The sequence below is a fragment of the Triticum aestivum genome, chromosome 3D (assembly GCF_018294505.1).
Source record: "Triticum aestivum cultivar Chinese Spring chromosome 3D, IWGSC CS RefSeq v2.1, whole genome shotgun sequence".
NCBI classification, from domain to species: Eukaryota; Viridiplantae; Streptophyta; class Magnoliopsida; order Poales; family Poaceae; genus Triticum; species Triticum aestivum.
Window position 1 is genome coordinate 337,281,101 of NC_057802.1, and position 9,744 is coordinate 337,290,844.

Below are 9,744 nucleotides of genomic sequence, written 5' to 3' on the forward strand. Positions count from 1 at the left end.
CGCGCCACCACCTCCAGCCGACGTCGCGCTCCGCCCGCCACTGCGGCCACCGCCTCCGCCGCCTCCCCTGGCCCTGGTCGCCGGTGCCGGCATGCGCCGTGCGTGTCCAGCGCCCCTCGGGCACGCACCCGTTCAGGCGCTTGCCCCGCTGCTTGCCCGACCCGCTAGGCCTATGGGCCTATGGCAAACGGGCCCCGCCCCCAGAACGTTTCTATAAAAAAGGAAATAAAATAAAAATGAATTAATAAAATTAATAATTAATTAATTAGTGAATTAATTAATTTAATTAATCCTGCTTAATTAATCTAATTAACTAGTTAGTTTGATTAAACAGTAATTAGATTAGCTAAACCCTAATTAACCTAAATAAAGGATCAGAGGTGGGTCCCGCTGGACCCACATGCCAGGTTTGACTCCGGTCAGCTGGGTTTGACCTGCTGATGTCATGGTGATGTCATGCTGACATCACCTTTCACTGTTCTGGATAATGTTCAATTTAAGTAATTAAATAAATTTCAAAAATGCCTAAAACTTTGATAAATCATAGAAAATAAACCGTAACTCGGATGAAAAAGTTATATACATGAAAGTTGCTTAGAAGGACGAGACGAATCCGAATACGCAGCCCGTTCACCCGCCACACATCCCTAGCATAGCGAACCTGCAACATTTCACCTCCGGTTCGTCTGTCCAAAAACGCGAAACACCGGGGATACTTTCCCGGATGTTTCCCCCCTTCATCGGTATCACCTCCTACCGCGTTAGGGCACACCTAGCACTGCGCATTGTCTTGTCATGCACCGTCGTGCTTATGTTTGCATTATATTTATTATTTCTTCCCCCTCTTCTCCCGCTAGACACCGAGACCGACACCGCTACTACCCAGTACGACTACGGTGTTGACGACCCCTCCTTGCCAGAGCAATCAGGCAAGCCCCCCTGATCACCAGATATCGCCTATTCTTCTCTATACTGCTTGCATTAGAGTAGTGTAGCATGTTACTGCTTTCCGTTAATCCTATCCTGATGCATAGCCTGTCCTTGCTACTACTGTTGTTACCTTTACCTGCAATCCTACATGCTTAGTATAGGATGCTAGTATTCCATCTGTGGCCCTACATTCTGGTCCGTCTGCTGTGCTATACTATCGGGCCGTGATCACTTGGGAGGTGATCACGGGTATATACTTATATACTTTATACATGATACATGTGTTGATTAAAGACGGGTCGGCTCGAGGAGTACCCGCGAGTGATTCACGGATTGGGGGCTGAAAGGACCTTTGTCCCGACGGCCCTCTGGGTGGATCTTTGTGGCGGAGCGACTGGGCAGGTTGAGACTACCTAGGTGAGAGGTGGGCCTGGCCCTGGTCGACGTTCGCGGTTACTTCAAAATAACACGCTTAACGAGTTCTTGGTATTTGATTTGAGTCTGGCCATTTTGTCTATACGCACTAACCAACTACGTGGGAAAGATATGAGCACTCGACGTCGTGGTATCAGCCGAAGCCTTCGTGACGTCAGCGACTGAGCCGCGCGCGCCAGATTGGACCGCGTAACGTGACTTCCTTTGTAATGGAGGTTGCTAGGTCTGCTTCCGGCCGCCCACGCAACGTGCAGGTGGGCAATGGGCGATGGGCCCAGACCCCTGCGTGCTTAGGATTAGACCGGCGTGCTGACCTCTCTGTTGCGCCTAGGTAGGGCTGCGACGTGTTGATCTTCCGAGGCCGTGCATGACCCAGGAAAGTGTGTCCGGCCAAATGGGATCAAGCGTGTTGGGTTATGTGGTGCACCCCTGCAGGGAAGTTTATCTTTTCGAATAGCCGTGATCTTCGGTAACAGGACGACTTGGAGTTGTACCTTGACCTTATGACAACTAGAACCGGATACTTAATAAAACACACCCTTCCAAGTGCCAGATACAACCCGGTGGTCGCTCTCTAACAGGGCGACGAGGAGGGGATCGCCGGGTAGGATTACGCTATACGATGCTACTTGGTGAACTTACCATGTACTCTCTTCTACATGCTGCAAGATGGAGGTGGCCTGAAGCATAGTCTTCGACAGGATTAGCTATCCCCCTCTTATTCTGGCATTCTGCAGTTCAGTCCACCGATATGGCCCTTTACAATATACCCATGCATATATAGTGTAGCTCCTTGCTTGAGAGTACTTTCGATGAGTACTCACGGTTGCTTTTCTCCCTCTTTTCCCCCTTTCCCTTCTACCTGGTTGTCGCAACCAGATCCCGGAGCCCAGGAGCCAGACGCCACCGTCGACGATGACTCCTACTACACCGGAGGTGCCTACTACTACGTGCAGCCCGTTGACGACGACCAGGAGTAGTTAAGGAGGATCCCAGGCAGGTGGCATGCGCCTCTTTCGATCTGTATCCCAGTTTGTGCTAGCCTTCTTAAGGCAAACTTGTTTAACTTATGTCTGGACTCACATATTGTTGCTTCCGCTAACTCGTCTATGATCGAGCACTTGTATTCGAGCCCTCGAGGCCCCCGGCTTGTATTATGATGCTTGTATGACTTATTTATGTTTTAGAGTTGTGTTGTGATATCTTCCTGTGAGTTCCTGATCTTGATCATACACGTTTGCGTGCATGATCAGTGTACGATTGAATCGGGGGCGCCACAAGTTGAGGCCTGCGCCTCTTTCGATCTGTATCCCAGTTTGTGCTAGCCTTCTTAAGGCAAACTTCTTTAACTTATGTCTGTACTCAGATATTGTTGCTTCCGCTGACTCGTCTATGATCGAGCACTTGTATTCGAGCCCTCGGGGCCCCCGACTTGTATTACGATGCTTGTATGACTTATTTATGTTTTAGAGTTGTGTTGTGATATCTTCCCGTGAGTCCCTGATCTTGATCGTACACGTTTGCGTGCATGATTAGTGTACGATTGAATCGGGGGCGCCACAAGTTGGTATCAGAGCCGACTGCCTGTAGGAATCCCCCTTCCACACTCCTTGGCCGAAGTCGAGTCTAGACATTACAAAACTTTTACTAACATGGCTGTGCGCCTTACGGGCCCGCGTCGCCAGTGGGTGGTATTAGGATCTTTTATTCCTCGACCTATACTCTGGGACTCTAACCTCTCTTCTATTCGGGTTAAAATGAATTTACTAACTCTAACTCTAGGTTCTCGTAACCTCTTCCTCCCGGAGAGCCCTTAGCACAAATGATTGCGTGCTGCACCGAAGGATTCCGAAGATACTCTCCGATGTTCACTCGAGACTTTGAGTCCGTTGCTTTTGCAATTCCCTACCATCGAAATATCCCAATGGATAAATACATACATCGGTCGTTCTTACTTTTGTTCCCAGTTGATCTTGTCATTACAAGATATCCTGAAATTCTCTCTATTGATCCGAGAATACTTTGTGTTTACTGCCTTGCAGTTCCTTTCCACCTGAATACCCCTACAGATAATTTCTCGCCCTTATCGAGTATCCACTCATCCCCAGTTGTTCATGTGTTTCACAATGGTCTTCGAAATACTATTCAATCCTCCAAAATTCCTCAGTAGCTTATTGCTCTGCAATACTTGTCTGCTTGCATTATGGATGCTTTCCATATGTCTGGCAATATTCGTTAGTATCCTGAGACACCGTCATTTTGATCCTATTGATTCAACATGAGTGCGAATGCACGCAATCATCAGTTGATCCTTTTAAATTATCTTTCTGGCTCAGACGTCATTTTGAACATGAGCTTGTTCTCGACCAATCTGTTTGCCGTCAATTGTACCCTTAGGTCTATTGAACTTACCCACCATTGATCAGAGCGTCTGCTTCTGATCCTTCGATTTGGAAATCATTCGGATGTTCTATAATCTGATGCCCTTGCATCCTTTCTTCAACTGGTTGTGTGCCGATGCTCACATCCGCTCCGCTATGGACCGTCATATCCTTTATTGGATTATTATTCGTCAGAGTCCTCCTTATTCAATAACCTTGTGAGCCTTTCCTCGGATACATAATGCCTTTGGTAAATTGTATCCTCCGCTTTCTATACCATGCTCTACTTTCAAGCTTGTATTAATTACTTCTAAAAGATTGTGGTTTATGTTCCTAAGGTACCCCGATGGGTTGAACCTATGCCTTTCTTAATCTGTGTGAACCCAAAAGTTTTCACGGGTCATACTCCTCTGTTAATTCCCCAGGTAGGTTTCCACAATCAACTCATTTTTAATAAGAGCAAGAAGTGAATGAAAGGTTATGCATTGAGGAAGTGGGAGTCGACCTTGAACTTTGTGTTCATGCCCATGGCACAATGTAGATCCTATCATGGAAGCTTCTTGTAATAATAACTATTTCCTTGATATAATATCATCTGATATCGGTGAATTGACCCTTGGCAGTCGTGGTTCCGACCATGTTTTCCTTTAAATACCATTTCTCATACAAGTGAAAACACTTGTCTTCTGCAGATCAATACATCTCCGCAACCCCTATGTCGATCTTCCTTCGAGTAATACCCTCCGGTATCTAGAGAGTATCAAAGAACTGTGTTGCTTCCTATGAGTCTTCATCTAGTATTTCTTCTCACCGTTTTCAGATTTTCCCCGGGTTCTGAGTTAAGTCACTCGAGAACACCGATAAGTGAATTGATTCCGCACTACGATTCAATAACTCTAAGTAATTCTCGTTGCTTACGAGATTAATAATACTTCAAGTCATTCCTAGCCTGATCGGCTATATCATTATCATGCTAAATTTAACTGTGCTACCGGGTCCTTCTTCCCGGAGCACAAATTTCGGCGGTGAGCTAATCTTACAATCTATCTTCCTCGTTATATCATTTATCCTTGAACAGCAAGCTTGATTTCGAGTTTGTGTCGTACCCATGATTCCAATAACTTTTTGCTCCATCATTCCGTTGACTTGATGTCATCGCCGATCAGTTACATCTTCTCGAAACCTCTCGACAAATGTGTCAGGATCATCATCAACATTCTGAGGTCTTCCAAGATATCTATTGAATTCTTGATAAGAAATACCATCCTTTGCCCTCGATGATTTGGGTTATTATCGACAACATTATTGCATTCCCTCCAACACAAAACTTGTTTTTGTTTTGTGTTGAACCTTGAGTTCCTTGCTATCTAACTTATGTTATGTTCTACCGCGGAGTATTACCATCTTTGATGTCAAAAACGTTGTGAGGACTGCTCCACCTCTTAAAAATTCTTGATATAGTAACACTTCTCGCCATCTCCGTTCTTTTCTTGTCCCCGTGCTGTTTCTAACCGGGAATGCCGACAATGAATTGTGACATGCGAATTCAAAACTTCTAGCAACCCTATTGCTTTGAAATTAGTGGTCGACATTTCATTCTTAGACCATTGGTTATCGAGTCACCATTCTACCATTGATCATGCTACCTAAACCCATATTTCGGGTGTACCTTTCAACCAATGTTTAATTATGTATATTTTGCTCGAGCATACAACATTATACCATTTGATCTGACAAATGTTATCTCCATGTTCACATAATTGTGGAAATCTCGATGGATTGCCGCTGAGTCCATCAGCCACCCCCCTCATCCTCTCCTTGGTTTAATGATGATGAATCCTTGTCTCGGAACTCACTTCCATAGTCTTTCCCGAGAATCTTACAATGTCATCTCGTCAGTTGGTGTTGCACCTTTTCTTCTCAAGCATCCTGAGCCTGAGGTATCTTGACACCAATCAGATCCGGATCTCAGTCAGATATGATGGTTGGGACATTTTTCCAAGAGTCATAACTTTGGTCTTTATAAGACCCGGTAAGGTGATGTCATGCCTAGCACACCTGGGCGGAGGACCTACTGTTATAGTTTCCTTTTTAGCAAGGTTATCCATTCTTCCATGAGGAAATTGTAAGACTTATTCTATGAGATGTTCCTGATGGATCCTTTGTGTATCCAAAGTCTGACATTGCATGAAGACCATGTCAATGCTATCTCGAAGCATGTCTGTGGTACTCCAATTTTCAATAAGAACATCTGAAGCACAATGCTAAATTTTCATTATCAATTATTCAAACACCATTGTTTGGGTGATGCCATGAAATTCCTCTCCCCTTACCTAAACGGTTATCTACTTTCTATCCTGTCATGGATATCATGCTCTGCTTGTCCTTGGGAAGGATATATCCCTGAAACATGTGTTTAAACACATTTTCCTTTCCATTGGTCTGTTTAATCTGATGGTCACCTTTTCCTTTTCATTGATTTGTTTAACCTTTCTGGTGATCTATATGATCTAAGCAGTAATTTTATCCTACTTATGTAAACACCTTGGTGTACAACCGTGTCAGTAAGACCCTGTTACTATTGTTGATGACATCCTGGTAACCACCGATGGACGAGAACTTTGCGTATTGGTCCGCCTCGTTCAACGAGTAGGAGAATGGTTCTCTTCGTCCCTCGCCCTTGGTACCGATGTTGTTGCCGACATAACTGACCGGCTACCCTCTGACATGCCTTGCGTACATGACCAAGCAAGATGACATCACCTCCCTATTTTTAACACACATGTGGGCCCATAACCCACAGGTTCCACAGGATCGAAACCGGACTCTCCTATACACCCCCGGTTTCCAAAGTTAACTCCTTGCACTTGGCCTCGTATGAGATTCACGAGCCACCTTCCGAGAGATCATCAATTTTGGTATGAGACATAATACTTATTCCCATTGCTTTGAATCCCTTTTCACGCCCTGTTTCAGGCATCGAACGATTGCCTGCCCGCTCGAAACTTCCCATGATACCTCCTTACTTTGCTCTCGATATTTTCGTAAGTTTCAATTCGAGAGTTACTTTCGCCACCTTCATCGATGTTATCGACCAGATAGTCGACCTTGGAGAGGTCTGTTCTCCCGATACGCCCACCCTTTATCCTTTCGTAAGTACGATGGAGTTCTTGAAGAAAGGGTGCCAATTTCATCATGATGACCTGAAGCAGAGAAATGAAGGCATCAATGTATTGGACCGGCCTCTTCGAGAAGAGCAAGCCAGGATGAGAAGACCCGCTAGATTCGTTACCAAACCTTCCCCCCTTTCACTACCTCTTAAATCTCGGGACGAGATTTCTTGTAGTGGAGGAGAATTGTGACGCCCGGATAATTAGACTATAGTAATTCCCTGCTAATGATGCCACGTCACCTTTGTCACTGTAGTTAATCTCGGGTTAGTTCAAAACCCATTCAAATTCAAAATTGAATTAAAGGCAAACAACAAAAGTTTTCAAACTTTCAAACTAAAATGTCCGGGTTATGCCAAATAATGCAATGTTAATGGTGGGGAAGAAACCCCACTTTTATAAAATGTTTTAATACTCTGAAGTGATTAAAACAGTAGTTGAAACGATTAAATAAGTGCCTTTAATATTTTATAAAACGATAAACTATTTTATTTTGAGGTAAAACTTTTTAGGGTAGTGGGTTATTTCGGTCAGATATGATGGTTGGGACATTTTTCCAAGAGTCATAACTTTGGTCTTTATAAGACCCGGTAAGGTGATGTCATGCCTAGCACACCTGGGCAGAGGACCTACTGTTATAGTTTCCTTTTTAGCAAGGTTATCCGTTCTTCCATGAGGAAATTGTAAGACTTATTCTATGAGATGTTCCTGATGGATCCTTTGTGTATCCAAAGTCTGACATTGCTTGAAGACCATGTCAATGCTATCTCGAAGCATGTCTGTGGTACTCCGATTTTCAATAAGAACATCTGAAGCACAATGCTAAAATTTCATTATCAATTATTCAAACACCATCGTTTGGGTTATGCCATGAAATTCCTCTCCCCTTACCTAAACGGTTATCTACTTTCTATCCTGTCATGGATATCATGCTCTGCTTGTCCTTGGGAAGGATATATCCCTGAAACATGTGTTTAAACACATTTTCCTTTCCATTGGTCTGTTTAATCTGATGGTCACCTTTTCCTTTTCATTGATTTGTTTAACCTTTCTGGTGATCTATATGATCTAAGCAGTAATTTTATCCTACTTATGTAAACACCTTGGTGTACAACCGTGTCAGTAAGACCCTGTTACTATTGTTGATGACATTCCGGTAACCACCGATGGACGAGAACTTTGCCTATTGGTCCGCCTCGTTCAATGAGCAGGAGAATGGTTCTCTTCGTCCCTCGCCCTTGGTACCGATGTTGTTGCCGACATAACTGACCGACTACCCTCTGACATGCCTTGCGTACATGACCATGCAAGATGACATCACCCTCCCTATTTTTAACCCACATGTGGGCCCATAACCCACAGGTTCCACAGGATCGAAACCTGACTCTCCTATACACCCCCGGTTTCCAAAGTTAACTCCACGCACTTGGCCTCGTATGAGATTCACGAGCCACCTTCCGAGAGATCATCAATTTTGGTATCAGACACAATACTTTTTCCCATTGCTTTGAATCCCTTTTCACGCCCTGTTTCAGGCATCGAACAATTGCCTGCCCGCTCGAAACTTCCCATGATACCTCCTTACTTTGCTCTCGATATTTTCGTAAGTTTCAATTCGAGAGTTACTTTCGCCACCTTCATCGATGTTATCGACCAGATAGTCGACCTTGCAGAGGTCTGTTCTCCCGGTATGCCCACCCTTTATCCTTTTGTAAGTACGATGGAGTTCCTGAAGAAAGGGTGCCAATTTCATCATGATGACCTGAAGCAGAGATATGAAGACATCAATGTATTGGACCAGCCTCTTCGAGAAGAGCAAGCCAGGATTAGAAGACCCGCTAGATTCGTTACCAGACCTTCCCCCCTTTCACTACCTCTTAAATCTCGGGACGAGATTTCTTGTAGTGGAGGAGAATTGTGACGCCCGGATAATTAGACTATAGTAATTCCCTGCTAATGATGCCACGTCACTATAGTTAATCTCGGGTTAGTTCAAAACCCATTCAAATTCAAAATTGAATTAAAGGCAAACAACAAAAGTTTTCAAACTTTAAAACTAAAATGTCCGGGTTATGCCAACTAATGCAAAGTTAATGGTGGGGAAGAAACCCCACTTTTATAAAATGTTTTAATACTCTGAAGTGATTAAAACAGTAGTTGAAACGATTAAATAAGTGCCTTTAATATTTTATAAAACGATAAACTATTTTATTTTAAGGTAAAACTTTTTAGGGTAGTGGGTTATTTTGAAACACTGTTTCTGGAGCTATTGTCATATTTTACTACATTGAAAATAAAGTGTAACTAAAATAAAACAGAAACGAATAAATAAAAAGAAAAGAACAGAAAAAAAGAACAAAAGAAAATAAAGCCCCCCCCTCGCTGGGCCTCGGCCCAGCTGGCAACTGGGCTAGCCAGGCCGGCCCAGCCGGCGCCCACTCCCCTCCTCCATATCCCCACTCTGGGGGAAACCCTAACCCATAACACCCCACTCTCCCACATCGCCTCCCTCTCTCCCCCACCACCTCTCGATCCCATCTGGATCGGGATGGGGTTTGAACGACGACGCTGACGCCTCGCCCCCTTGCTGCGTCGACCACCGCCGCCGCCCGAGACGCCACCTCGCCGGCCTGCCTCTTCCTCCTCGCCGGCCTGCTTCCTCTCTGACGCCGTTGTCCCCGTCGCCCTCCTGGCGCCCCGCTGCCCCATCCCTACGGCCCCCGTGAGCTCACCCTCTCCTCCCCTTTTCCCTCGTGCGCGCGCGCACCGCTCGCACCTGCTCCCGCCGCCGTGACCGTCCCCTGCTCCTGGACGCGCCTGCCTGCACC